At 39.2% G+C, this 23,078-nt stretch overlaps 1 long non-coding RNA gene and 1 other non-coding gene across 2 annotated transcripts; both read right to left on the bottom strand.

Annotated features, from left to right (window-relative positions):
• Positions 1–237: 237 nt before the first annotated feature.
• On the bottom strand, positions 238–1,984 carry LOC130417083 (uncharacterized). The gene is made up of 3 exons (XR_008906142.1): positions 1,459–1,984; positions 970–1,234; positions 238–524 (listed from the first exon to the last, which is right to left on the bottom strand). It is a non-coding gene; the product is annotated as an uncharacterized LOC130417083 (long non-coding RNA).
• A 12,217-nt stretch (positions 1,985–14,201) lies between these two features.
• On the bottom strand, positions 14,202–14,276 carry trnaa-agc (transfer RNA alanine (anticodon AGC)). Its single transcript has one exon. It is a non-coding gene; the product is annotated as a tRNA-Ala (tRNA).
• Between the last annotated feature and the right edge of the window lie 8,802 nt (positions 14,277–23,078).

Raw genomic sequence — 23,078 nt, forward strand, 5'->3', positions numbered from 1 at the left:
ATAACTTGAGTTGTTAAATATTAGTTTGTTTTGTTATACTTAATTTCACTAACTGTAGACTTGTGTATTATGTATAGTATAGTAATACCTTGTAGGGACATTTTTATGTCCCCGTGTGAAAACAAGCATATAAATTGTCACGGCAAGGAAAACTCAAAAATTCAATTATAAGTGAAATAAGAGTTTATTAACAATGATTATGAAAGAAAAAAAATACAGTGATAATAGTTGGGACAGCATGCTTTTATGCTAACCCAAACGTTGGAGATAGTAAAAGAGCAGCTGTCATAAAATGACAAAACTCGTCATATTCTTGTCCAATGGGCAACTTCAAAGTCATGCTGCATGTATTTGCTTCAGGGAAAACCCGCTGGTTGCCATCGATGTTCTCATGGAGAAATGTTATATTTGGATTCTCTTTGAATCCAAATACAAGTATGGCAGATGCCCCTAAAGCAAACAAGAACATCCTGTAGGGTGACAAAGTCTGTCCCCACCATCCACCTCCACATCTGCATCTCCGTCTGCAACATTAAAATCAAAGCATTAATTAAAAAAGAAATAGGGACACACGAAGAGTGCTTTTCCACCAACGCGCCGAAACCGTTCTATGTACAGTCTGATACTATTAAAGTTACATTTCCAAATGTGCCTGTTCAACAAGGCATGATTACAAACTGTTTTCGGCTGGGAATTTTTGACTTGGTTGTCTAACTTCATCGTGTTAATAGAATGCGTGCAGAGAATATGTCAGTCTCTTGTGTAACCAAGGTAACGAGTGACGCATATGTGTTGATATGCTAAGATTTCCATTAGATTCCACTGAGATGGTAACTATGTTTTGGGAACATACAAGTTATTATAATGTATCCATATGCTAACAAATTATTAATAAAATATACACAAAATTAAACAAAATGAGAACTTTTTAAAACAATTGTTTGAAAAACAATACATAGGTCCACTGACTGGAATATTATTTTTTTATGGCTGAGTTGACACATGAAGATTCCAAAAATATTTGTTGATAATTGTTTGAAGTGGATGATGCTGTAACCACCCATTGTTGTTTTTCCAAATCGACTGAAGTTATAGAGACATGCGTTGTGTGTAATAGAAAAGACCGGACAACCAACAGCTCTGGAGATCTCAAGGAGGTTTATTTCCCAAGTGGTCTGCGATATATCAAAGATCAAATGTCACCATCAGGCATGACATAAACCTTGTACACCTCCTACACAATATAAAATATATATTAGAAGTCATGCAGTTTTGATAACACACCAATTCCCTTAACATGCCGAATACATTTCATGACTACCCAATCTAGATATAAAACGAAAGATAAAACATTATATGACCCCTCATAACACATATTACATCAACATATAAGCATATTTTTGACCATTTCAGGCAAATTTGATCACTTTTAAAGATAAAAGCTCAAAAACCGCTTACCTCTCCCAAGTGCTCATAAGAACTAAAGAGGAGCACCAAAATAACGTCAACTTCACGACGGAGATTGTCAAAAATGTCACCCAAAATCATGTTAACAAAAGATCTTGCAAATTACACAAAATAAACAGAAATCAATTAAATTAATTGGTAGGATTTTAGGGAGAATTCAGTAAATGTCTACATTACAAGTATTTTTATGTTTTATCCCATTAAGGGGCTCCAAATAAACTTTGTCCAGTTTAGAACCTTTCTGTGGTTGTCTTTTGGCGAGCAGTGACATACCTTGCATATCAGCCACCTTAATACCCCACCTACCCCTCCTCCACTCAACGGCCGGCGTGACCCATGATTACTTAGCAACGACAAATGCCAGGAGAGCGCAAACTCTTTTGGTTGAAAAAGGGCTAAGGAGTGCAGCATGCATTTTCTGCGCAGTTCCTTTAATGCCACTGTAGGGCACACTATTCATTATATATTTTGCCATCATATAAAAAAATTAGAGGCACACATATCTACTTAATTGTATACCTTGCTAATAAAATCAATTACAAAACTATATGCTAAAAATAAAATGACATGGACTCACCATCAACTTCAATGATCCAATCCCGTCAGTGGCCCACAGCAACTTCCAAGGCTCTCCTGTTACTACCTTTTAGAGAATACTGTACTTTAAAGAGGTCCAGCAGGGACGCAGATGACAAGGGAGGGGGGCAACCACAAAATAGTTCCTCCATAACTGTAGAGTGCTGCTCTATGGCATTTAGCACCCCCAAAGTCTTTAGTCCTTCTTTTGTGACGATCCTGTCCTTTCTGTTCTTGGATTTCGTTCCTTTGGGACAGGGTTGTTACAGTAACATGTCGTGTGTGTATGTTTTGTTTTATGTGGAGACATCGGTTTTCCGTTTAGCTCCGCCCCCTTGTTTCTCCGTTAGTGTCCCATTAGTGTTTAGTCTTGCCACCTGCCCTTCTCCGTCCCTGCGCAATCTCCCCTTGTTATCATGTTCCTATTTAGTAGCTCTGTTTCCCTTCACACCTCGTCGCTCTATTGTATTACTATTTCTTGTCTTGCCCTGTGTTACTCTTCCTGGTGGTTTTTGGATTACCCTGAGTGTGTTTTCTCCCTGTGAGTTCCGTATGTGGACTTCGTGCTTTGGACTTATTATTTATTAGCTGTTTCGTTTTGTTCCCCTCATGGAAAGTTTTCTGTTTGTAAGTACTAGTCTCTGTTTTGCCCCATCGTGGGTATGGTTTATTTAATAAAGTCTGTCTGTTACCTTGACCTGCCTGCATTTGGGTTCTGCCTCACTCACTATCGTATCGTGACATCTTTCAGTCTTCCAAACAGATAAAAACAAAAGTTGTCAGATTTCAAATATTTCTTAATCATCAGTAGAGCTTATATTGCAGTATTGCTGCCTTTATACGATCGTGTCTTTCTTCCAGGGTTGAAAAATTACACAATGCACCAAGCATGTTAAGGTTGTCTGAAGCCTCCACCATGGCTGTGTGGGGCTCTGCAATAGTTTCTGCCCTTTGGATCTGAAAGTTAGTAAAAGGTTCTATTAGAAATTCCCTTTTCTTCTGGAAATGTGGAGTGTTGTCCTAATGCCCAAAAATAGCTACACAATGTCTCAATTATAATAAAGTATTTTGCTTTGTTTCAGTGTACGATAATGACAGTAATGTATGTTGATATTCTAGTTGTTTTTACACAATACTGTCCTTTGCAGGTGCAAAATTGAACTGCATGGTAATCAATGGGTTTTAATTTAAATTCATAAAGGTTTAATATTACATCTATATCTACTCAACAGAGCTCCCCTGAAGAAAAAAAAAACAGCACAACACAAAGAGATTATTTTTGCCTTGCAGTTAAGGTGTAAATGACATTTTAGATTCAATATTAAGATCAAAAGACCAAAAACGGATTTATATTGTACCTTGTCCTGCTGGTTATGCAGCACTGTGTCATAGACCTCTGCTTTGGTCACTTGTGGAGCAGGGACCCCTGAGAGCTATGAAAACAGCCGTGTGGAAAACACACATGGTCCCACTCCACCATAGACCAGGCAGACTGATATTATCATCCCCAACAACTTGTATGTTCCTCTTGATAAGCCTGTACAAGTGAAATTAAGATACCAATTTAAAATAATAGTAAAGGTTTTATGTATTTTTTTTTATTATGCAGCAAAATGTCCGATTTCTCCTGCTTTTTCAAATGCAAAATATATTGTAATACTGGCTGGAAACTACATTACATGCTATATATAACAGGCACTTTTTCATTCTGCCTTCATTTCACATTCAGGTATGATATTGAATTAACAAATGTGTAAACAACCTGCAGAGACTGGCTGTGACACAATAAATCAGTTCCAAGAATCAGAAACAAAGGGAAACCTTATGGAAAACATACATAGAAAACCAGAAACACCAGTGCCACAGCCGCTCCCACCAGGCACATTTTCCCTCTCTCCAGCATCTCCACTTTTAAGCTTCTCACATAAAATGAAGGACTGGTGTATGCTGGGATAATACTTTCCCGCTCTTTTGCTGCAAGCTCCCAGATATCAACCAAAAAACGTCTTGCCCCACAACAACCAAAGACTGTAGGCCAAACTCACCATCCTCACTATATAGTTGTTCCAAACCTGTATACATTTCCTTTTTCTGATGAACACAGAGAAAGATATTTGGAAGAATGCTTATAACTAGACAGATGTTGCCCCCCCATTGACTCCTATAGTAAATACAATGTTAGTCAAAAGTGCCCCAGAACTGCTGTCTTATATTCTTCAAAATATCTTCTTTTCAGGACAATTTTTTTAAAGTAATTTTATTTTATGGTAGTCAACACTGTTTGGTAACAAGCATTTAACCAAATATCTTTCTCTGTGTTCACCAGATTTTTTTTTTAATACAGATGTGGAAGTATCCCTTCAAGGGACTTACAATCTTTCTAATGATAATGATATACAACGCATTTGTAAGTTATCCCGGCTTGCTATATGAACCAAGCACTTTGATGGTTGGACACTCTTCTTTTGCTATTGCTTCATTTGAGTACCAAGTTACTTTGAGGTAAAAAATCCTACCTATGTCAGGATTCCATCACCATCTCACTCCACTCATTCCCTCACTCCGCCCACTCAGTCATTCACACGCTCATTGTCACCCGATTACTAATCACTATCACCTGGACCTCATCAGCAGTGCACCCATTTATACCACAGACCAACATTCACTTATTGTCTGATCTCGTCTACACATGACACAGTTTCTATACCATACGTACCTGTATTCCTACCTACTGTCCCAATCTTCTCAGCGAATCTTCTTCCCGCCTGCAAAGGAATTCATCATCATCAGCTTTATCAGCAAGATAAAGAGAGAGACTTGGTTACACTACGGATAAGTTTCCATCTGTTTTGTCATCTTACCGGATATTCACCTATTTCGTTGTACCGATCCATTCTGCAAATTAAACTTATATACTTACCATTCTGTCTGTTTCGTCTCTGCCAAAACCTGACAACCTACAACCTGCTGCACTGAAGAGATTGGCAGGTCTGTGGTTCAGTGAAATATCAGTCTATCAAATAGTCAATCAATCAATCAGTCTTTTTTTAAAATGTAACAAAAAAATCTACCCACCAAGAGAATCAATTGCAAGGCTCTTGCAGTTATGGGGTCCAACAATGAATTGTGACTCCAGAAGATCTTTAATCAGTAGCCGGAGGAACTCCCGGGTAGGACCACAAGTATCAACAGATCCCTCACCACATTTACATTTTGTCATTTAGCAGACGCTTTTATCCAAAGTGACTTACAGGTGGGGTAGACAATGGAAGCAATTGGGACAGCATAAGTGCAACAAAAGCATAAGTGCAATCAAAAAGAAGACCAATCTCATATAACCTAACACAGTTTTTTTTTCTCAGAGTAGAGAAGAACATAAAGTCAGAACAGATCAGTTAGATGACGCAATTAAATTCAGCAGGACACGCCTTCCAATATCTCCCAATAATAACACGCAAACAAATGCAAACTAACAGCGCGTGACTCAGCGGACGCAAACAAAGGAAACGAAACTGCGAGACTGCGTTAGACTTAATAAGACACTAATGATCAATTACACTTATGAATTCCAGTTGATTCTTAAGCTGCAACAAACTGCTTCTCACCAGTTCCAAAGGAATCCACAAATACGACATCTAGTTGGTTATATGGATTAAATACCCGTCTGTTGAATGTCCTCAAAGCACATTGTAGCACCCTTGACCTTCAAACATTTACACAGTTTGCAAATGATCCAGGCTCAACCAGATCTACGGCTGTTTGTAAACTTAGGAGCACCCCCTTCAAGTCATGCCTACAAAACATAGTAAGAACAGCAAAGTTATAAAAGTTGTCATAAGTATGTATTTAAAGTGTAATACAATAAGATATGTGAATGTCCAAATCATGTTGTAGCAATTTAATTTACCAACATTTCAGAAAGGCCTGTATAGGATTCAGCTAGGTTCAAGCTTTACTGTTCTTTTAGTACTGTACAGTGACAAACTGAATGCATCAGTGGACACTTCCACTGCTAAGAATCACAGACAATGAGCAAAGTAGGTCCATATTATTGTAGCTCCATAGTAAAATAAATGTTACCTAGTGTCACTCATTGATGTGCTGGTGGATGCAGAGGTGAAGACTGAGTTGGGAGAGTCAATATAGTCAGGGAAATCAGTTGGGTGGGAAAAATCATTGGAGGCAGAACTAACACCATAAATGGAAGTGAATCCCTCCATAAAAACAGATGACACAGTTGGATCAGTAAAGTCCACGGAGGTAATGGTAACTTTATAAGTGTAGCCAGATGTGTCCATGGAGGCTGAGGCAATTGAAAAAATAGGTGAGGAGGAGCCCACAGAGGGAGAGGTAATTGCAGAGTTGGAAAGGATGGCTACATCAGCGTGGGTGACTCCAGCAGGGGTTACACTGTCAAAAGAGTCCTGTTCAAACACAGTAAAAGCTTAAGGTTACTTTGAAGCACAAAGTACCATCCCCATAAAATATTTACAAAACTTAAATTTACATATAGTAATTTAGCAGACCCTTGTATCCAAAGCTTATGATCATAAAGTATCCTTAGTTGTCACTGTCTTACATATATTAAAAACTACACTGGAATGTGTAACAATAAATGTAACTGTTGCTCAGGTGATTGTAATATCTAGACACATCTGGAGTACACATAGTCCATGAATCAGACAGGTAAATCATAAAAAAATAACATTTTACTAATTCCTATAGGGTCATCATGGGGTGTTAAATAACTATGACTAGTTTAAACGTTAGAAAATGGATGGATGGATGGATAGTTTAAACGTATCTATTATCAATTATCAGCAATTAGTGATCCCCTTTAACACACTCATGAAAGTTCACCAAGTAACACCTGGAACACTTATATACACAAATACATGTATTTATGCACTTACTACAAATAGTGTGTACACTGTTTTACCATCCACAAAATAAGTAAACAGAACTTTTCAAATAGTATTTCGTTTTGCATAAATGATTTGAAAACAACCTATTTTTTAATTACCACATTTGTTCACACGTACTTTTGTCCAGACTTTTTTAAACACATACATTTGTCCAGACGCATTAATATGGGGTATGGTTTGTGCAAATTTGGCTACTCACTTATGATATGTTTTTTCTGCCAATTCGAAGCCTTAACAGGCAAGGTCAAGGAGCAGCTTACCCTCTCGTCTCCGTCAGTCCGCATTGGGGTTATGAATGGATTTGATAGGGAACGCAGACGACAGACTGGCGGCAACATCACGGCGATGTCATGGTAGGAACGTCAACCACCGGCGAAATTACGACGGCGAATGTTAGAATTTTATTAAAAATGCACGTCTACTAACTACTTCTGAACTAGGTACGTCTTTGTCAGGGGTGCTGGTTGACAAGAGCCTCGGACAACAGGATACAAATCAAAAGGTACTTTAAATACAAAAACCAAAAGGAAAACAAGGAACCATGAACACACCACTAGGTAACATTAACAATACTGGACAAAGAACTAAGGAACACACAGGGCTTAAATACATAAGGAAGACACTCCGGGAAAACAGGATCAGGTGCGGGACTAATCAACAAAGTTGAGGGACAGGTGAAAAGACATGAACTCATCATGAAACAAGTGAAAACAGGCAAGGAAACAATTAACTAATAATGAGACAAACCAGGGGAGGAAAAAAACAAACATAACATACACAACTGTGACATTATCCCCCCTCCACAAGGCGCGTCCTCGCGCCAAAACAGTACCAAAGGGGGAAGGGGGGGGTGCTGGGAAGACAAGACATGGTGGGATGGAAGGCCTCCAGGATGATAAGTCCAGATCTGGAACCCTGGAGGGCGCCGGCCGTTTCGGGAGGCCTGGAGGGCGCCGGCCGTTCAGGAAGCCTGGAGGGCTATCCCTCCCATATGGCTCTCCCCCAAAAATATTTGGGCTTAGTCCGGGAGCTCATATGGGGGTTAGCTTGGACCAGCTGGGCAGCGGGCTCTGGCGGCTGGGCAGGATAGCCGGACGGGACCGGCTGGAGAGAACCGGGAGGCCGGACGGAGCTGGCTGGAGAGACCCGGGAGGCCGGACGGGGCCGGCTGGAGAGTCCCGGGAGGGCCGGACGGGGCCGGCTGGAGAGGCCCGGGAGGAGCGGGGGAGCTTCCATCTAAATTTATTTTTGTGATCCCAATGATGCAGTTCTAGAAAACGAGTTTTATTGTGTGATATGCGGAACTGGATGAACTTAAAAATTCTAGCAACAAAAGGACACTAATACAAGTTGGACAACAATATTATAGTTATTCGTTAAAGTTGGCGAAGTGATTATATTGGCCTCTAAACTTGTTGCAAAAGCAACTGTTAGTTTATCTTGAAATATAATGATTTATTCAGAACTTGTATTTTAGTTTAACAGATGATAAAAGCACCCTCTCAAAAATTAACCATGGTTTTATTTAAGTAATAGTTATAGTATCATGATTTAAGTATAGTAAAAGTTTGTAATAAAGTGATCTGCTGTCTTCAGTATTGAAGTTAGTTTAATATATATGTTTTAATTAAGTTTAGCCAAATCATAGTAATTAATCTGACATAGGTAGTTCCACTGTGAGTTTATTACACAACTGTGGTAGATTTGGTCTATAATCATTTAATGTGTTGTAATGTAGTGTTATTTCTGTTCAGTCTTTAAATTTGCAGATGTCTACTTTAATCTTGCAATACATGTGGAACCTAGAACCCAAAACCTGGTGTGAAAAGAACGTACTGTGTAGAACACAACTGAGTTTCACTGAAAAAGTTCAGTTTGTGCTGTTATGCACAAACTGAACTTTTGGACTGAAAGGAAACAGAACTGCTTAACCAACTGTCTGGTTGCCATCTCACGTTTCAGAATACACAAAATATACAACATGTAATAATCCCTTCTCACAAACAACATAAAATAGAGACTGTGTCTGTCCCCTGGATAAGCAAAAATAAGATAATGCGTAAACCTCTTGAAAGTAATCTAATAAACGTTAAACAAATCAAACATGAACAAAATACAGATAATCAACTTTTACGACACAGATTGCTTAATATTAGATCTCTCTCAAATGAAGCAGTTTTTGTAAACGATTTGATAACCGATCATAAAATAGACATGCTTTGACAGAAACATGGCTAAAGCCAGATGATTATATTACTCTAAATGAATCCGTTCCCCATGATTATTACTATAAACACGAGCCTCGTCTAAAAGGTAGAGGGAGAGGTGTCGCTGCACTTTACAAGAATTCTTTTATTACCTCTCAGAAGTCTAATTTTAAATACAATTCTTTTGAAGTCATGGTACTTCACGTATCAACACCTAATACTTAGGACAAAACATTTTAAAATTTATTCTAGCTATTGTATATAGGCCTCCAGGGCACCACACAGATTTTATTAAAGATTTTGGTGGGTTCTTATCAGAACTAGTACTGGCCGCAGATAGAGTCCTTGTCGTCGGTGACTTTAACATCCATGTAGATAATGATGCAGATGCCTTAGGAAAGCTTTCAAAGACCCTCTTAACTCCATAGGCGTTAGTCAACATGTGTCAGGACCCACTCACCTTCGTAATCATACTTTAGATTTAATACTTTCTTATGGTATAAATGTGGACGATGTTAAAATCGTTCAGCAGAGTGAAGACATTTCAGATCATTATCTGATATTATGTTTGCTTCAATGGCCTACGGCTGCAAATCAACCTCCTTGTTACTAATATGGTAGAACAATTACTTCAACTACCAAAGATGCGTTTCTCGATAATTGTCTAAAATATCTAGCATGAGTAAAAACGATGACCATCTTGACATTACTATTGAAAATTTTAGCTCTACCTTCTCGGAAACATTAGACACAGTTGCTCCTCTGCGTTTAAAAAAGTTTAAAAATGGCAGCCCAACACCGTGGTATAATGAAAACACTCAGACTCTAAAAAAAGCGTCCCGGAAAATGAAGCGCAACTTTAAGAAAACTAATTTAGAGGTATTTCGTATAGCATGGAAGGATAATACTCGAAAATACAGGAATGCCATAAAAACGTCTAGATCCGCCTACTTTTCATCACTAATAGAAGAAAACCATCACAACCCTAGGTTCTTATTTAACACAATGGCTAAATTAACAAAAAATAAGTCGTCAGCGACTTCGGATTCTGATTATCAGCATAACAGTGATGAATTTATGAACTACTTCACAAGTAAAATCCAAGATATAAGAGAAAAAATTATAACAATGCAACCTGTAGTGAAATCCGCTGAACAAACTAACTACAGCACCCCTAGGGATAAAATTGCAATTATTTTCTACCGTAGATCACAATGAACTGTCTAAAATCATTAGATCATCTAAATCAAAAACATGCATGCTAGACCCTATACCTACAAAACTACTGAAAGAAATGCTCCCAGAAATTATAGATCCTCTTCTTAGTATTATTAACTCATCTCTGACATTAGGACATGTGCCTAAAGCATTTAAGGTGGCTGTTATAAGGCCCCTTGTCAAAAAAACAAACTCGACCCTAAAGAACTAGGGAATTACAGGCCTATATCGACTTTAGAATTATGAAGTTAGACATAATTAATACTACATATAAGAATTTATAGTCCATTTAATATTTGACCTGTGGTTCTCTCTCCTTTTTCTCAAATGTGTGCTTTTACTGTGCATGTGTGCGAGCATGTTTTCGTGTGTGCGTCTATGTCAATGTTTGTAAGTATGTATGCATATTGTTTGTGTGGAGCGTTTGTATGTCTGCCTTTTGTTGTTTTCACCTTTTTCTTGTTTTTACAGGTATATGCCTTTAGTTGTTTTTCTTGTAGTCAATGTGTCTCGTGTACAGCTGCTTTGTAACAATGAAAATTGTAAAAAGTGCTATATAAATAAAGTTGAGTTGAGTAACCAGCCGGTCACTTACAGGGCTCGGCCTTAGACCGACCATTCACCCCATCTAGTGGGAAGTATCAATAAACAAACATCCACATCCTGCTACATGTGGTTGATTCACTGATCTCATCTGGATTGTGAGCTGATCTTGAAAGAACCTTTTGATGTTGAGAAAGATTTGTGAAAATGGGATGCAAGCAAAAACTTAAACTATCAACAATCACACAGACATCAAGAATCAGTGTATGAATCTCAACAATGGGGAGAATCAACAAAAGAAAGTGTCATGCAGAAATGCATGCTGGGTAACATCATAGTACAAAACTCATTCATGACGCAGGATGATGTTTTCTTTTGTTGTCACCATTGTTGAGATTATACATTGATTCTTGATGTCTGTGTGATTCCAAACTCTTCTGTAAGTATAAATGTGCTTCTTGTTTTCTAAAAAACTTTTAAGGCATTAGAATACACACAAATTTCCTGAAGGTACAATTTTTATTCAGAATCAGATGTGATCAGTCTATCAAGTAGTAAGATGACAACCAACACCACTTGACTGGTGCCAATGTAAGAAATGTACTTTAAAAGCACAGAGGCACAGTCCACGAAAATTCTAGTAGTAGAGAGCCCAACTCAAGTAAACACTGATGACCATGTTGGTGAGTTTCAACTAAATTACTTTCAACAAAACAAATTTTAAGTGTTAACCTCCCCACGGGCCTTTTCATGTTAAGGGTGAAGTATTTTGTATTTGAATACATGCCCACTGCTGTATACTGCTATTTCATACTATTTATAATGCAGTGCAGGGTTGTTTGTTTATCACATACATGTTTTACTGCTGTAACTGTTTTATCAGATTTATTAAAAAAATATATTTTATCTTTGAATATGTCTAAAATGATGACAAAAAGTTATTTCCCCAGTGAAGTTCATATTTATATGTTATGAAAGTTGAATTATTAACTGGTCTTTACGTTCCATGATTTAAATACTACTCAGAAACAATCTCAACATGTCTGCGTTCTATTTTCTGATTGATACTGATACTTCAACATGTGGTTGTTTTGTTATTTTGCTTGTCAAGTATAGGCTATATAACAAATCAGATTCACCTGAATAACATGAACACTTAATGGATATTTCACAATTCCTTATAACAAAATACATTTTAAATATCAAAACAGCTAGAGACATTGTAAATTTATACATTACATAGATTATAAACCATAAAAATGTGTTTAGAAATGTAAACGTGATTGTGATTTTCATACCGAAAAAGCTCAGCTCTCCCATTCAACTATATAGGTTTGGTGGGGTTTTGCCTTAACTAATATGGCGGCTTCTTTGATGTATTGCAGCAACAGAGTGAAACAACCAATACGGCGTCTTTAATGTCTATGGTAATAAGGATTTTAAAGACGGTCGTGCTCATACAGTATATGTACATTGCATGCACTGATTTCCTCTGTTCAAATGAGATATCTGAAAAAGCAAATACATTTAACCAGTCAGGGTGTATACCTTGGTAAATATGTATGCTTTTTCAGATATTTCTTGAGGAAATCAGGACAGAAGTGGTCAAAATAGACGGTTTACAACAGCAGGTGTGGACAGATGTGTGCCTCTTTCGTACACTTGTCATCCGATCACCTTTTATCCGATATAAACATTCAGTGTAAAATTCGATTGAGTAAACCTCTAAAGTGAAGCGACATCACTAATGAAACAAATGAGCAAGATAAAAATGAGCTGACACTGCTCTTCTCCATTTAGATCAAAATGACAAAAAGCAGAAATGCAGAAATGAAACTCAATGCTTCAGTAAAAAGTGATATGTCTCACATCTGAAAATTTTCTTGGAAAACAAAATGCAACAAAAACAGAGGCCTAATTTACAGGCCCTGTTTAAGGAGTTTTAAAATGAAAAAGATCTTTGTCTTTACTAGTGTTTCCACCATCTGTAACACCTGAGCCGCTCCCTCTGCAGTGACTTTCTGGCCTTTTATTATCAGCCATGCCAACAAGACCTTGCGAAGTAGTGCCAGTTTTACCTGTCTTACTGCCTTTACATTCACCACATCGTAACAGAGCAGCGTAAGCTACTGTTCGTATTGTGATGAAGGCTTCAGGCTCTTGATTTCGCAAACTACCCCTATAAGAGACTCCAGGAAATGCAGTGCCAGGTCTGGAGGTCCTGGAAGTCCTGGATCCAGCTCGATGGTCCCAACCAGTTTGTGAGAAGCAAATAGCATACCTTACAAAGGCACGTTTGTTTTGGAGATATCATTTGGCTGTCCATCCATCCATTTTCTACCGCTTATCCGAACTACCTCGGGTCACGGGGAGCCTGCGCCTATCTCAGGAGTCATCGGGCATCAAGGCAGGATACACCCTGGATGGAGTGCCAACCCATCGCAGGGCACAAGCACTCACTCATTCACTCACTCACACCCTACGGACAATTTTTTCCAGAGATTTTCCAGAGATGCCAATCAACCTACCATGCATGTCTTTGGACCAGGGGAGGAAACCGGAGTACCCGGAGGAAACCCCCACACACACAAGTCGGAAGCGGGAATCGAACCCCCAACCCTGGAGGTGTGAGGCGAACGTGCTAACCACTAAGCCACCGCGCCCCCCTCATTTGGCTGTATTAATGTTAATTAACATTAATTAACATTTATGTTAATGTTAAACCTGAACATAGTGGTGTTGTGCAGGGTGTGTATGTCAGGATCGTTTAAAGCTGCTGTGTTCCCTGAAATGAGACCTGCAGAATCAGTATCCTGCCTCCAGAAGAACTTACGTCCACAGTTCTATTCAGGGATTTTCGACGCCTGATTGTTTTTCCATTTGCGGAACAGGCAGGAGGCCCAAAATAGAGGCTGTGACTATAAGTTTGCCATGTAGTTGTGCGATCTTTCCAGTGGTTTACCAGGGAAGATCTAGTGGGAGGTGTTCTGGCAGGCTGCTGGTTGTGCCCCTAGAATCTCCGGTGGTGAAATGCTCTGCACAAACTTGAACATTCGGATTGTACATCTAATGTCTTCCGACTAATCCATGCATGGGCAATTTATAACACACCAAAGACACAGAAAAACAACTATTCGCGCCACATCAACCCTTTAAAATATTCAATCATGTTAAAAAATATTAAATGATGTTATCAAATGTTAAAATATGAAACTTAAAATTTTACATTTACATTGCATTGTATTATACATTGCTTCTGATTATGTGCATTCCCCTGGGATCGAATCCATGACCTTGGCATTGCTAGTGCCATGCTCTCACCACTGAGCCACAGGAAAGCTCATTATGTATTGTTTAATGTATTTATTGTTTAAGTCGCTAAAAATCTGATGTCTATTTATATTTTACAATGAATTTTCAAATAACAGAAAATAGGAGAGCAAAAGTGTGGTCAATGATTGAAAATCAGTAGGATTGTTCTTGTAATGTCTTTTAATTTGTGAGTGTTCTGCATATTGAAAACCTTGCAAACAGCTAGAAAGAACTTGTTAACCACACATTCATTTTAATAAAAGATCAGAAAGTTACCAAACAGTTACAAAAGACACGTTTTAAGAGACGGTAACATAAACATTAACTTATATAACTTATATTTTGAAATCGTATTCTTCTTATTTTACATCCTTCTCATTTTACATGAATAACTCCATGTGAAATAATCCCCACACATGTCTCTAACTGACAATAATAGAATCACAGATAAAACTTTATATGAAGTGTAAAATTAGATTGAGTTGACGGCGATCTCTAAAGTGAAGCGACATCCCTAATGAAAAAAATGAGCAAGATAAAAATATGCTGACACTGCTCTTCTCCATTTGGACCAAAATGACAAACAACAAAAAACAAAAAAGTATAGCAGGGTAAAGCAGTTGATAAAAAGCGAACTTATGAATGTCGACTTCTACTCTGCCACAACAGACATGTGGTCAATATAATACCATATATGAGCTTAACTGTTCATTATCTGAGCACTGACTGGATTCTAAAATCACAGAGCCTCAAAACCGTTGTTAAAATGTAAATATTTTAAATCTAATCATTTCAGATGACCCTCTACACCCCAATAGAATTTCACAAAAATTTGAAATGCAACATATTCCAGAGAATTCATACTAAAACTACTAAGGTAATGGTTGGTCATTATTTCACAAGTCTAAGAATAACTCAAAAACTATTTAAGTTTTAATTACAAGTTTTATGAAATTTGTAGATTAGAAATATATTTTTCAAATGATGTGTAACTAAACTAAACATCCATGTTTTCCATTGCCCGTAATTTAAGAGCGGGCATAAACATGATTTTGCAGACATGAACTATCAGGTGTGCAGATCTATATCCTACGTATAACAAAAACATGATTTCCAGGCATAAGGGGATGTTAAAAAAGCTATAGGCTTTATTTGTGGCAAGCATTACCCTTACACCACACAAATTTACTTAAGATAATTATTTTTTATTTTATAGTCGCTTACACATCAGTAAATTGACCTCAGTCAACTTATACAGTTATACTTATACTAGCTATACAAAATAAATAACAAAACTAATCTGCCACATGATCTGGGAAAAATCAACAGGTATACAATACTAACAATTGTTTTTTGTTTCTTCATTGTTTTATGTGGTTCAAAATCACCAGCTCAGTAGACGATGGCATATGATCACTATGGTTACTACAGGCACGATTGAGGCAGCTAATAGCTTGTCATAGGGGGCGGGTTCAGGAGTGGGCAGGCTATCAATAAACAGAGATCAGAGAGAAAGTGAACGTTGGTGGAAGACATTACAAAGTAATGGTGACCAGTAGATTATTATTGTGTGTCAGCCCGACCCAATTCTGAACCAGTGACGGTCAAATAATTAAGGAGCGGCTCTACTAAGGGCTAATGTAAATAGCGGAAACCCGGATTATTCTCAGATTTAACGTTATCAATGTTTGTCGTAGGGAGAGTGAGGGGGACAGATCGGAATCTGGGTGGGTCATGTCCCACCCATCCCCAGTGCCATCTGCGCCCCTGCCTGTATCACCACAGACACGGTCAGGCCAGCCTCCACTTTGAAAACGACGGTCAAATCAGCCCTCACACGATTTTGTTGTGCATGTAGTTAGGCATTACGGTGAAATTGTGAGATAATGATTTCAAAGTAAAAGTGTTCTTCCTGCAAAAAGCCGTTCCCATTCTGTCGGTCTCTTGCCCTTGAGAACCAATCAACTCTGACTACTATAGAAAAGGCTAATGAAATTCAATGTTCCCCGAAGTGTCCTGCTTAGGCGACGTAAGAGCGAGCTTCGGAGAGAAGCCTACCGCAGGTGCCAACACTTGTACCGTACTGACCCGACCCGCTTGGCGGAGGAGATCTTGGATGGAACGGTGTTTAGGCGATGTCCGATCTCCACGCATTGAATATACCAAGCATACAAGAGGAAATGGGAAGATCAGTCAGTCTTCCGCGGGTTGGGTCAATTCAGGGCGGGGGAACTGGCCAACTACGAACTCCTGGCTGGGCTCATCTCGGAAGGGGAGGTGCTGAGTAGCCTTCAACAGGTGAAGAAAGACACCGCCTCTGGTCCCGATGGCGTAAAGAAGCAGGACATCCTCGAATGGGACCCAGAGGGCGAGACCCTCACACACATGTTCAACATGTGGTGGATCACCGGAGTCGTACCTACCCGCTTGACTAATTGTCGAACGATACTACTACCCAAGTCGGCAGACCCAAGGCGGACCATGGAGATCGACAATTGGAGGCCGATCACCATTGGGTCACTGATTTTACGGGTGTTTACTAGGATTCTGTCGAAGCGGCTGTCTCTTGCTTACCCGCTCCACCCTAGTCAAAGGGGGTTCCGTCCCACTCCCGGGTGTTCCGAGAACATCGAGGTCCTCCGGGGCCTCATCCGACACTGCAAATCCGAGTGCAGCAGCCCACTCACAGTAGTATCGATCGAGTTCGCTCAGGCGTTCGACTCAATCTCCCACGAGCACCTTCTGGTTGCTCTTGGGTTGATCAAGGTGGACCTGCACATGGTAAAGTTGGTCCAACAACTATACACGGACAGCGTGACGCGGGTCAAGATCGGAAGAAGTGAGACTCCGACCATCGCATTGAGGGTGGGTGTGAAACAGGGAGACCCACTGTCTCCTCTGCTCTTCAACCTGGCTATGGATCCTCTCATCCATAAAGTCGAACAAGGTGGTAACGGTTATCGTTTCGCAGGTCATTCGGTGTCGAGTCTGGCGTTCGCCGATGACCTCGTGCTGGTAAGCGGATCCAGGAAGGGAATGGCGAAACATGTAGCGGTATTGGATTCCTTTTGTCGGGACACTGGTTTGAGAGTCAATCGAAGGAAATGCTTTGGCTTCCTCATCCGGCCTTGTGGTGGTTCCTACGCGATCAAAGACTGTCCCCCATGGGTTCTGGGGGATACGGCCCTACAACTCTCAGGCCTCAAGGACTCATTCAAGTACCTCGGGGCGCAATGCAATCCTTAGGTTGGGATTGTACAGCTCAACCATCCCTGAAAGTGACTCTGCCGAAGCGGCATGCGATCAACTTGCGATGGGCTACTGTATGCACGGAACCGGGATGGACTAGCCCCGTCAGATCAGGCGAGATGTTGGTTACGGTTGTCTGTTTCCTCGAATGACGTGGTGGAAGCATTGGCCACCAGCGACTGGGCAAAAGATCACTTCAGGCGACTATGGCAGAGGGCAGGGGGGTGCGAAGATGAGATTCCACAGTTGGGACTGTGGAACGCAAACGGAGACGAGCCCTGCCCACTGACACCCGCCTGCCCGTGGCCGTGTTAATGGAAGACCAATGAATTCCGAAGATGGACAGAACTTCCGGTCCAGGGCAAGGGGATTGCCGGCTACAAAGGTCAGCTGCCTGAAGCATTTGACAGCTGGCTCAAACAGCTGGCTGAAATAAAAAAATAAAGGCTTCACATAGCGCTGCTTCATTGCAGGTGAGAGCAAATGTATACCCAACGGCTGAGTCTGTACTCCGAGGCAGGCCCAAGACAACAGCCTAGTGAAGACTATATTCACATCCTGGGACAGTGTCCCGGGGTGCAATCAATGCGGATACTGAGGCACCTGGCGACCAAGGTGGAAGGCCTCAGATGGGAGATCCATCGAGAATGGCCGTTCGTGACTGCCTCCGGGGAGTCGCGGCGGTTGGACATGGTGCTCGTCCGAGGTTCGAAAGCCCTGGTCATTGATGCCACGGTGTGTTTCGAGTTTGACTCGAACTCGCTTTGTGGTGCGGCAAAGGACAAGGTTCGTTATTACAGCCCCCATAAAGCCAGAATTTCCCGGACGCTGGGAGTGAGCGAGGTACAGGTATTCGGGTTCCCACTAGAGTAGTGTGTCTACCTTGGGTGGCTTGGCCCGGGAGCCCCCTCTCTTTGGCAGGAGGGGGGGCTGTGGCGCGAGGAGATTCGTTCATCCCGGGACGCACTCAGCCTATAGAGCCTAATGGTTCGAACTAGACAGAGGGGTGGATCAGGACAGAACTAAAGTTTGTTATGTGTTTACCTCTTAGGCCCGGGAGCGAACGCATGACGGCAATGGGAGAGACGGCTGTTGTGAGTCTATGTAGTGTAGAAATATGGAGACATTTTCTACCTGAAGAGAAAGAAAAGCATTTAACATTACCACACGGATGAGACTTTTTGCAATGTTTAAAAGAAACACGTTCAAATGATATTCTCACCTCCAGTTTGAAATGTTCATTCTGGTGGTCTTTCTTCAGGAGCGGATGATCCAGGGAGTGTTTCTGATACAGTCCCTTCTCTGCCATCAGCTTCCTCGCATGACTCTTCCACTGCATGTTGGCCTCACTGAAATGTGAAAAACACAGCACGTTATAAAAGTGCATATAAGTCAGTATGACAAAGTCAGGAATAATTTTAAGATGTCTTTCTGTTAATGACTTTTGACGCGTCCAATCAGTGCTCAGGACGTTGCGAAATCTCATTGGTGAGCACGTGTAAACATAATTTGACCAATAATTATTGTAGTAATTAGTATAAGTTCTTTTTTTTTCTAAATGGTAAAACGAGTAAGTTTTGGCTGTCTAGATGGTAACGCTTTACTCTTTTAAAATGTAACCTCAAACCTTAATAGTTCACTTATTTGCTCTGAATCGTTTTGGAACAATGTTTATGTGATGTTTTATCACACACAACTATTTTAGAAAGCGAAGATTCACATTCCAAAGTAAAAATTGATTTCCTGGGTCAGTTGTTCAGTCGGCGCTGACTGTCTGGCTTGTTGTTTTGGTGGTCTTTCTGAAACGGTCACATGAAAGGAAAATAATATATCGCTGTTATCTGCTGAAATTTTAATATAAATCACACAAAATCTCATTGAGCACATCAAAAACACCTTTTGTAAGTGTAATAATTGTATTAGATATTTGTTAACCAAGTCAATATACTCTTTGGTTGTCATTTTGAAACATTTTGGGATGCAAATTAGGAGTCTGTGTTGCTGCAGCAATGGCATGGAAGATTTCTTATTTTTGCCGACCTAGCATGATGTGAACATTAACCGCATGTAATCATACATTTCATCAATGTCAAAAATGTGGGCTACTATCAGCTATCAGAGTTTTCAATCAGGAAGAATATATGTTGTAGGTGATTTGGGGGAACTTGACCTTAATGTGTCAAACTCTGTGTTGAAGAGGTACTTGGAGACTGAAATTTGTTCTTCACATTAAACTGAAGCTTCCAAACCTGTCATTTTGAACACCTCTGAGACACTTCTATCTCAGCTGCAGAAATCTCACCAATGACTGTTGTCACCACCTCTTGTGCCACATACTCACCATGTGGACTTGGACCAGACATTGCAGCCACTTCTTGTATTTCTGTGTAAGGTGTGCCTGTGAGGAACAGACATCATGAAACTCCCTTGTGTTCACATTGCTGATAAGATAAGTCTTCCCACGCACAAACGTCCCAATTTGTTTGTCCCACAACTGAAATGAAATCTGTCCCATCAGATCTTCCACTTGGCATTTCTGCATTTCAACAAAGAAACATTTAATGTCCAACATTTGAGTTGCAATAGCCACGTCAACAACTCGAACATCAATTGCACCAACCTAGAAATAAAAACAATAACACAACAAAATCTGTAATTAATACTTGTCATTGGGGCTTAACAATATCTATCGCAATAGAATTAATTAATTTAAAGATGACATAATGTTTAACACATTTCAATACACATTACATGTCCTGTCTGAGCACTTGCTCTGCTCCGCAGCAGGGACTACGGGTATTATATACAGTGTAACGGCACTCTGTCATGCCCCAATATAAATGTATAGTTTAAGTTTAACATTGAACATTTTTGTTCATTTATTCATTTACACAACAGATCTGCAACTTACTAATGCTTGTAAAAGCAACGCAAACAAACATTAACCTTAGGTTTCCTTTCTGCTGCATCCTAATCTATTCATTGATTAGCAATTACTAGTCTGACATGTTTAACTCAAACACAATAAAATGAAAGTTAAATGTGGCCCATCCTGTGTCAACATGCATTGTAGACATGATGAGTGGCGCTGTGCTTTTTGTACAGTGACCCCTGTCCATTTGAAGTCTCCATTCATACAAAGCTTTTGTGAAGAAAACCTTGACTTAAAGTTTTAGAATTAAATGCCATTGTGTTCATGGTGTGTGCAACAGCAATGGAACACAAGTTATACAGATCATCTCATGTTGTCTTAAATACAGGTTTTGTCAGAAAATAAAAACTGGAAAAACAGTCATACACAAAATTAGACATTTATAAATAAAGATTCATTAAGATAAATGTCAGAAGTAGGCTATAAAGAAAAAAAGTGTCAAGAAATGGCGTTCCTGTTCCCCAATATAGTGAAGATAATGAAGATGCTTCAAAGCAAATTATCAAGTTATGGAATTATGCTTTGATGCACATTTAAAGAAATTATTTTCCCTTTTATTGGTACCATGATTCTTATATTTAAAGTTTACACAAGGTAAGGGCACAGACCTGTACCTTTGAACACTGCTGGCATCTAGAATTATTTTCTTTTATGATCTATTTAAATTATATCGAATAGGTCCAAATGAAAAAATATTTCAACAACAATTTTGGCCATATCGTCCAGCCCTAAATATCTGGACAAATATCTTAAACTTACTCCACGTTTCTTGAAGATTTTATTCTTTTGACAGTTGTTGAAGCAAAACAATAAAAATGTTATTGTGTATTGTTGTAAAATAAATTAACTGAATTTTGAATATGCTTTCCTCATTTATATATGAATAACTATCCGACGTTGTCACAACAATATGATTACATAATCTGATGAACATGGTTTCATTTTGACAATGTAATCTATTAACATTCTGACAACTGGAAATGTGAAATTCCTGGATTCACTGCCACAACATAATTTTTTGACATTGCCAGTAAATAACTGAATATTGTGAACCAATCCTGATTGGTACTTTATCACAACTTTGTTATTACTTGCTGGCAACGTCACAAGCTTACAGTCTGTCACAAATTTCCCTTTTCCGCTGAACTGGTAACATTGCCACAACAAAAGTTTACTGCAGATTACATTGCAGTTATGTAACAATCATGTTTTATGGTTGACTGGGATGTTTGCACAGCCCACACGAACTTGAAGACTAAAACTTTCCTTAGAAAACATAATTTACCAATAATAATTTTCATAAATTGTAACACATACAAATAAAATGGAATACTCGTACTCGCCAATACAACCTTAGATATATTACATATTTAATGATCAGATGATAACGAAAGATAAAACATTTCAAGCCAAGTCAATTTTAAAAGACACCACATTTGGCCTAACTCAACAACAAAAGTCTCCAACATACTTTATTTAGTCTTTTTTAAATGTTTACAGCAAATTGGATATCCTTTGGTCGTTCAGGAATCCCAACATTTACCTTAGAAATAAAAAAACTATGTTTGTCACTAAACTATATATAAAAGAGGTGCATGACTTGATAAATTTAAAATGCATTAAACATCCAATAACTTACACACCTGCTGTCTCTGGGCCATCGCGAGTACCTCAGTGACAGTTCTCTTCACATTTTGAGGTGCATCTATGAAGGAAAACACCCAATTCACTAAACAAATAAGAATCACAATGACGAAAATAGAATTTCATAAACCTTTTATTTTTCGAAAAATCTTTGAAACATTGGGAAGTTACTTAACCATTGTTGACTGAATCATACCGAAAATGCGGACCACTTGCACGCAAACATAACGCAGTATGTGTGGAAACACAATGTCGCATGACGGATCTGTACTGCATACGTGTTGCTCTATGCACCGCATACTCCACACGGATTATGTGTGGCCCAGGCATTAAACGTTACTCCATATTTACACATCTATAAATATAACACATGTCTGGCTGGTTTTAAGATGCTGTGTTGACATATATAACACACCTTTATGAGGTTCACCAGTTTAATTGCATGTAAACCCAAATTACTACTCAGCCGGTCACATGTCTGCAACTCAATGCATTTAGGCATTTAGACATGGTAAACATGTCTACCAAACAGAACATCAAAATGGGATATAGTGGATTATGTGAGGTGTGTTTACCAAATAAGTATCATTTAAATGGGACCGCCTTATAGAATATTATGATTGTGAATCAATGTATCTATTTAAGATGGTCCTAGATTTTTTTATTCAAAATTAATTCTTCAGAACACAAAAGGGGCTATTTTGAAAAATGTGCATTGTTCTAACAGAAAGTACTCTGCAATACATCTCTGCAATAGAATGTGATAGAGATACAGGAGTTTGTTTGTTTTATTTATGGATACGTGTATTATAATATGACAGGTGACAAGCCACGCCCATAGCAACCAAACAGATTATCTAAGCAACCGCCTAGCCAGACCTACACCTGCAGAAGAATATCGCAGAGGCACGAGGTTTGGTTTGTTTCACTTGTGCCTTAGTATTTTATCAATTGGAAGGTTCCATGCCACACCCATAGCAACTAAAAAGTTAACTTAGCAACCAT

This window comes from Triplophysa dalaica, unplaced genomic scaffold (genome assembly GCF_015846415.1).
Source record: "Triplophysa dalaica isolate WHDGS20190420 unplaced genomic scaffold, ASM1584641v1 Contig12, whole genome shotgun sequence".
NCBI lineage: Eukaryota > Metazoa > Chordata > Actinopteri > Cypriniformes > Nemacheilidae > Triplophysa > Triplophysa dalaica.